We start from the raw sequence: 8,164 nt of genomic DNA, 5'->3' as shown, positions 1-8,164 counted from the left end.
TTGTCCTGAATTTCATAAAAGGCAATGAATGATGCAAATTCATCTCTCACGTAACTGTTGAGTACAATGGCATTATTTGATACCTGTATATGATCCAGTCTGATCATTACTAGTTTATGTTGTCTGCTTGTCTGCAGCTGCAAGCGACAGCAAAAAAGATTAACCATCTTCAGCAAGTACTTTTTCTTTTCATGTTGTTTTTTTCTAAAATGCATATTTTACAAGGTTTTGAAATAACAATAGGATTAGATGCTTGAGAGAAAATTAGGTCATATATTTGTTAGATACAAATCTCGCAAGTAATTAGAAACATGGGTATCAAGCAATATTTGTATTCTGTACTGCTGCCTTTGTGTGGAGATAGTGGGGATTTCAGAATAACACAATCATTGTGCTCTGCAGTTTTTCCCTCTCTAATATGTTTATGGAATACTAGTAAGTATGGCTTTTCAACAGCTCCTGTAAGGGGGAAAAACTACCTGCACGTAACCCACATTTGCATATGCATCTACCTTCGGAATACTTCTGTAATTTCTGACCCATTTTTAATATACGTTTTAGTTGTTTAAGGTGCAAGCTTGAATGTGTTATATATGTAACAGAGGAAGTATGGGATTATATAGAATCTTTTTAGCTGCTGTTGGCAGAAGTGTTTATCTCTGGCTACTTTTGTTAGCCAAGTTTTCCAGCATATCATGGGAATAAATGGCTATATATTAAGATACAGACAAATTAATGAATATCCTTAATCTTGGAGCCAGTGAGACCACCCGATAATCTTAATTGGAACATGTGCTCAAATGCTTCACTGAATGAGGAAAGTGTTAAAGGAATATAATGGCTAAATTTACTTTGCAGTGGTAACAGACAACTTACTAAATACTTTTTAAACCAGAACATATAGACTAAAACCTGTTCCTCAGGTATTTCTAGCTAAACCCACACATTCCAGAAGCCTTTACCTGAAATTTTATGTATGGGTGACGGTCAGCCATTTACTGGAGATGCACTGTAGACCATGCTAAATTCCCCTTTTTCTCTTATCCCTTTTCTACTTGGGCAAGATTGGACACCGGAAGAGAACTGAAGTAATGGCTGTCTCCGAGGGAGTTAAAATAGAGAGGTGACATGCTATAAAGAAGCAATGAAAAGAAGTAGCAGGAGAATGACATGGGAGGCCAGGGGGTGGAGGGGAAGGATCTGGAAGAATGAATGGAGGAGAGCGGCAGAGGAGAGAATATCTGGGCAGAGCAGGGGCCAGAAGCAGTCAGTGAAAATGAAGGACAGCGGTGATGTGGATCAGAGGAACAGAGAAAGACCGGAGGGCCTGAGGTAGGAAAGGAGTCAAGAAAACCAGGGGAAAAGGCCAGGAAGGAAAAAGAAACCATGGAACTGTGATCAAAGCCAAGCCAGAGGTGGAGAGGGAGGAAACAGAAGCAAACAGAAAAGAAACAATGAAGGAAAATTCAGCAAGAAGCTTTATGGCCCAGCCTTGAACGCAGCTGTGATCGTGAATTGGGAGGCAGAAAGGGACTGTGCAGAAACACTTCTTCCCAAGCTTGTGGCTTGGAGTGTGTCCCGATGACTTCTCCTGGCAGGAAAGGGGAGGGGGGTGAAAACCACTGTAGGCTCTGGCAAAGCTGCTACCAAGACTGGGTGAGCCTCTCAGAGCAGGGGTTCCGTGGATTACCCTGGTCCTGTGCAGAGTACAGGACAAACTGAAAGAGTAAGCTTCAAAAGAGTTCACAGTGCTTGCAAAAGTTTAATTTGCACATGGCCATTCCCGTAAGCACATTTTAAGAGTTCTTTATAAGATTATTCAAAGATTGATGAGGAAAATCCTACATTTAACATCATCTCCAGTACTGGAACAGTTTGATGTGTATTATAACCATAGTGCACACCACCTTTGCTTGCCAGGTGAAGAAAAGTCTTATCTCAAGAAAGAGAAAGACTTCAACATCAGAGGTGGGAACAACACTACAACAGCATCTTTCCACTCTCCTAACACCAACAATTGTAATAGAGATCAGTGAAGCGCTCAGGACAAGATAGATGATGCTATCCAGTCTTTCACTAGGGGAAAACCCATAGCCTAAGCAGAACAAATGATACCAGCTGTTCTTCAAGCTCAGTCCAAGGCAGGCTGGATGGGTGGTAGCTTGGGAAGGTCCTTCTCTCTTGTCTAAGTCCATCTCATCTGGGAGACACTTGGCTTTAGAGAACGGAGTCACCAGCAAGGTCGAAAAGGACTGGTATCAGATTCACATCCCCTACAGTGCTGGAAAACACATGGCCCACTGAAAACATTCTTTCAGAGGGGAACATTGCTAAGAGGTTACTGTGAGAGTGGTGTCGTCCAGACTGCACACTGTGCTCCACCTGGCCAGGTCTTACCTGCTGCATTTCTTCCTCCCTTTCTGTTTGGATACAGAGGAAAAAAGACCCTCAAAATTAATTAAAACCATAGCTAAAACTACCAGAGGTGAGCCAGGGAGTAAAGAGGGAACAAAGCAATTAAGAGCATTCCTGCTAAAAATTCACTACGCATGCTGTAAAATTCAGAGATCATTGTGCCCCTCAAACACGCAGCAGAGAGAAGGAGGCACTTAAAAAAGCTTTCAATTACTTACGTGCCTTTGGCTCCCTTTCAGGATGCTGTGGAACTGGAAACAGCAGTGGTAAATGTATTTTCTCTGCATTTGCCTTTCTTGACAAAACAGCTTCAATATTTTGATCTCAAGAATAATCAGCTCTTTTGCATTTCCTTTTCAACTAACCGCAGACTTTTGTAAGTTAAAAATTAATGACAACTTCTCTCTTTTTTTTTTTTTTTTTTTTTAAAGAAAACCCAAACAAACCTTCTGTGCTTAATTCTGGGGAAAAAATATTTTTCCTACAACCTTTAAGTATTATTTTCTTTCTCCCTCCTTCTCCAGTAACACACAAAACGAATTCCACCACAACAAAACAACCTGGCTTGTGGAAACCATTATTTTGAAGATGAAACATTGTGTGGTGTCCTTTACCACTATTACGGGCAGTCAGTCTGTTAGAACATATTGGGCGATTATAGGCTAGTCTTTTCAGAGAAAGCCATGGGTTTCAAGTTAGCACTAACCATCTATCAATTCTTGAGATTATGCCATGATTTACTGTCACAGCATCATGTATTCTCTGATTTTCTGCCTCCTGTGAAACATTGTGCTTTCCTTTTCTATTGATGTATCAACTATAATAGTTACAAGCAGCTACAGAAAAATCAATAGCGAACTTTCATTACTGTGCACATAAGGAGTACCATGCTGTGAGAGCACCTAGCTGTTAAATAGTCACCAGCAGTAAGGTACACTATAAATGTCTGTTATTTTGGTCAAAATGAAGAATGTCTGAATTTGAAACAACAAATAGCTAGGATTTTTGACACCACTGGATTCTATGTCAAGTTTTTCCAGTACGTGATTTCTTTTCCAGGTGTCAGGTTTGATTTTTATTTTCTGTGCTGGGATCTGTGTGATTTTTTTAAACCTGAAGCTGACACAGGAAATTAATATCAAAATAAATAAAGTATTGCTGGGCTGGGCTTAACTGTAAACTCATTAGGGTTGGTTGGACAAAAGTGGTAAGAATTGTGTTCATCTTTGTTGAACTAGTCTATATGTTACAAGTCAAAGTAAGCTGACTTTGATTAAGGTGAACAGACTGATAATCTCTATGTTAAACACGTCAGCAGAATAGAGGTGAAAGTTACTGCAGGTGCAGAGGTGCTCCTAGGGCTATGCCCTGGGAGAAGCACCGCGCTGCTTTTCAACACAGTTTGGAAACAATAGTATAATTTTTGGTTTAAATGTACTTATTTGCCTCTGGGAACAATTAACTTCCAATTAGTACACACGTGAGCGTATTGCCTTGAACATGTCCAGGACATTGGGCATTTCAGGCTGTTCCTCCAGCAAGTGGGTGGGCAGTCCTGCTGCAGGAGTTAGCTGCTACTTTGGCATTTTGAGACTATGGTGATCACAGCGATAAAGGCACTGTTTGTTGCTGCATACCTTAGATTTGAAAGCCTGTGTGTTTCCATGAAACTAAAGCACAAGGATGTACATGTGTACTTACATGAATTATATCCTGCCAAATGCATATCCCACCGTCTGCCATGGCCGCAATGTTACAGGAAAGCACTGTTTCTTGCCTGGACATAACTTTCAGGAAAATTAACTTTTAAAGTAAGAAATCCAAATCGCTTTTCCAATTTTCATAGTACTAACTCATATAACTTTTACCATAGAATGAAAAAAGAGCAGAAATTCCATTCCAAATGGCAATTTATGGTCCAGTCTGGAAAAAATACCTACAGGTGGGGAATGACCCCTGCTTTGAAGAGTGCAGTGAAATCTAGCCAGAACCAACCTTAATCCAATGAGCGTTGATTTAGGTGGAGGTGGATCTAGAATTAAAAATCCTTCCAGATCCCAAGCAATAAAGGCAAAAGACACAGTCTGTATGATATCTCAATAAAGCACCACCGGGACCCTGAGGATGTCACTGGTGGGGCGAGCCCAGCCAGGGCAGGAAAAGTGCACACCTGTTTCCAGGAGGCCAAGCTCCGGCACGTCCCGGAGCCTCTCCAGCAGACCCTCACACAGACGCTGCGCAGTGCCAAAAGCACACTCGCTCCCTCCATCTGCCATGTGGCATCAGGGGACAAAAAACTACCTCTGCCCTCATGCAGGGAACATGAGGTTTTTTTGGCACCGTGTTAGGGGCAGCTCCAGTCAGGGGTTAAATGGGATCTGCAGCCTTAGTTCATGCTCGTCATGTTAAACCTCTGCCTGTGTTGTCTATGGAAACATCTCTTCCACATCTGACCAAACATTTGAGTCTGAGCTGAGCAGTGAGCACAAATCTGGAGCTTACATGAGTTATTTCTGCTGCTCCTTACTGAGCAACTGAAATGTTAAATATGTGCTGAGACACTACCTTACCTGAGAGCATCCAGTCCTTTCTGATGAGGGTTTCTTGTCAAGGAACCCGAGGTAGCTGAGAAATAAAGCTCTCTTCTAAGAGCCTCATACTTGAACTGTGGGTGTAACAGTATTTCCTCTATTCCACGCTTCTCTACCCTGTCTAACTGATGAGTAACCATGTTGCCAGAGGGACTTTCAGGTGGGCTTTTCTTCAGCTTTCTTCTGTGTATGTTTAAAAGTGTAAGCAATGAGGCTGAAGAACAGTGGTGTACACATCAAGGCCTTTGGAAAGAGTCCAAAGGCTGACACACATCTGGGTGCGTCTGCGGTGTCCCCTGTGTCCCAGCCCTGACACTTGCAGAGTGCCAGTGTAGTTGCAGATGTTTGGCTTTGGGTTTCTGTCACTCTTGTTTGCCAAAGCACTTCCACAACTAAGTGCAGGCGTACATCACAGTGAAAAATGAAATTTGCAGCTTCCATTCAGACCCATAGATGGTGTCAGAAGCAATATGCTTTGAAATTCTGCAGCAGACAATTACTTACCTTAGTTGTATTTACTGTCCATGAAAACAAGACCCAGGCTACAGGAGAACTAAGCATTTTCTTTTCCCACCACCTAGCAGGAGGCCTGGGGGCCTGGGCCAGCCAGGGGGACAGGGCCACCAGCTCTGCTGTCATTCAGTGAGGAGCACCGCTGCATGGTGCGTTTCATTTAAGCATATTCATGAGCCGTTGCAGTCAGGCATGGCAATGATCTAATGACTGATACATGCACTTATATGATGGGACCAAATTCATCAGTTTTTTCCATCTAAGACAGCAAATTTAGTCAATGCTAATTTGATAGGGAACTGAAACAGCATCTGAAAGACAATGGCTTCAGTGTACCATTAATGGTCTCATGAGCTGTCTGCAGGTACATTTACATAGGAAATAATTGTAACTGCCCAGAGTAGAGTCTAACTCTTCTATATAATAATAGTAAAATTCAAATATTTGGCTAACAGGCATCATATATTTGTTGCTGTTGCAGTGCTTTCAGCACCAAGCAATTCAATGAATGCATTTTACTTTATATTATTTCAATACAATTATATAAGAAAATAGTTCTTTTACTAATTTCCACCCCCATATCTCAGACAGGCAGAGGTGACTATCTTTTTCATGCTCATTCTAAACTAAAGTCAGCTTCCACTGATACAGCTTAGTTCAGTGAAAGAAACCCTGTTAGTGCAAATATTGGCACATAAACCTATTAAGATCATGCCTTTAAGTCTCAAACAAGAGGAAAAACATGTTTTTGAAATCAATATGTCTGAAAGATGACTGGTTGATTGTCTCACACTAAGCCTTGTCTCAAAATAGTGCAAGACTTAAAACAGAATTATTTGTCAATTACGTTGACAGAAAGTTATAGTATTGTACCTCTTAGCATATTAACAAAACACCTTCGCTTAACTATATTTCCTTCTTTTAAAAAGAATACATTGTAATAATTTTTGCTCCTGTGGGACTTTGGATCTAAACAAAAGAATAAAGGCAAACAAAATTCACCAAGTAATGAAAAAGCAGTATGAAGTTCTACCCTTATCTGGAAACCACTATAATGATGTAACTGGCTAGTCTAATATTTTTAACCAAGTTCAAAAAAGTTTGAAATGTAATAATTAAATGCAAATACAGTCCTGATCCCAAAGACCAGAAGAATGCCTTTAAGCTAGTATTTATAACAAGAGCTATTCGACTGAGCTCTCTTGTAAATTTTATCATACCTGAGGCAGTTTTCCTCAGTCGATTAGCTGGAAAGCTGAATATATCCTGAGGCAAACCAGACATCTAGTACAGGCTAAATTCAACTACTGGAGCTTAAATTTGGCTTAATATATCCCCACTTGGATCTGCCTGTTTAATTCTCTTTCATATGATAACGTTGGTTTATTCATAGTCTGGACTTGCCACCTGAACAAACTGTACCTCATATCTTATTCTAATGGAATAAGAAAACTTTGCAAAAACCACAAAAGTTCCTGACTGAAAATCAAATGCAAATTTGGGATTAAAAACTGTTTTGTAAAGTGACTACAAGATTAGTACAGAGAGATTTTTCCCCTAAGGAGTACTGCTTTTTATGATCATGCATTTTTTATACTCTGCAGAGACAGATGGGCTTTATAAAAGGATACAGCCTGCTACTCAAAAGGGTTTCAGTGGCAGCTACACTTCTGTGTTTTAACCTCAGTAGAAATTTATATTCAGTATTTTTCCAGAAAATATTTATATTTCTTCTTTTAGGACTATATCACCCCTTGGTGTAGTTCCAGTGGTGGCAGTAGAAATACCTCTGAGATTAATCTGCTCCATTATTCCTATTTTAAACAGCGCTTGAGTAGTAGGAGAGGGACAGAAAGGGAAAGGATTGATAATGTGCAAGCTTCTCAAGAATGCAATAAATGCCATCACTCAAAAAAGTTGCAAATGTCCAAAAAAAAGCAGAGCAAATATTTTCTAGATAAAATCAAATCTTTCTAAATTTTTCACTTGTTTTTTCCTACTCATTCAACTTCTCAGCTAAATAACAGATTGTTCTTGCTCCTCTCTACATTATACCGTACTGTCTATTATTACAAGTTGCATATAACACTCCTTCTGCCTCAGTTCCTAACTTCGAGGATTTCGTATGATGTCCCTATCACCATTCCCAGGAACTTCATAAATATTTATGACATCTTAAACTATTCAATCTCTACAAATTGTAGGCACTGACAGCCGGTTGCCTCAAAACACCAACAATCCTGTATTGTTCATGTGCTATTGAAGATTAAAATGATGTTTCAGAAATTAACTGCAGAAACCATTTGGTTCAATAAATTTACTATTTATTCTTATTTTTTAACTCTTGTCAGAAGTGTAGGTTCTGCTTTTATCAAATGTGGTACTTTTTTCCACTAACTGTAAGTGTGATATAAACTAGTGCTGTGGCTGTAGATTTGTCTGCATTTAAGCATATATATATATATATATATATATATATATATATAATCCTGTTGCTAAAGTAACAAACTGATTTTCTTATCTATGTTTATTCCAAGTGAATATTCAGAAGAAAAACATTTCTAGCCCAGACATATAACGTGAACCTAGGATTACGTGAGGAGTTAGGAAAAATGAGTTTTGACTCATATTCTTTTTCAGTTTAT

General features: G+C 39.6%; 1 protein-coding gene across 3 annotated transcripts in view; it reads left to right on the top strand.

The window, feature by feature from the left end:
• Nucleotides 1–8,164, top strand: part of NR5A2 (nuclear receptor subfamily 5 group A member 2) — a 96,164-nt gene that overhangs the window by 76,710 nt on the left and 11,290 nt on the right. The window lies entirely within an intron of this gene.

The sequence above is a fragment of the Falco peregrinus genome, chromosome 10 (genome assembly GCF_023634155.1).
Source record: "Falco peregrinus isolate bFalPer1 chromosome 10, bFalPer1.pri, whole genome shotgun sequence".
NCBI lineage: Eukaryota > Metazoa > Chordata > Aves > Falconiformes > Falconidae > Falco > Falco peregrinus.
Note: the sequence above shows the minus strand (reverse complement) of the source record. Positions and strands in the feature narration are given on the sequence as shown.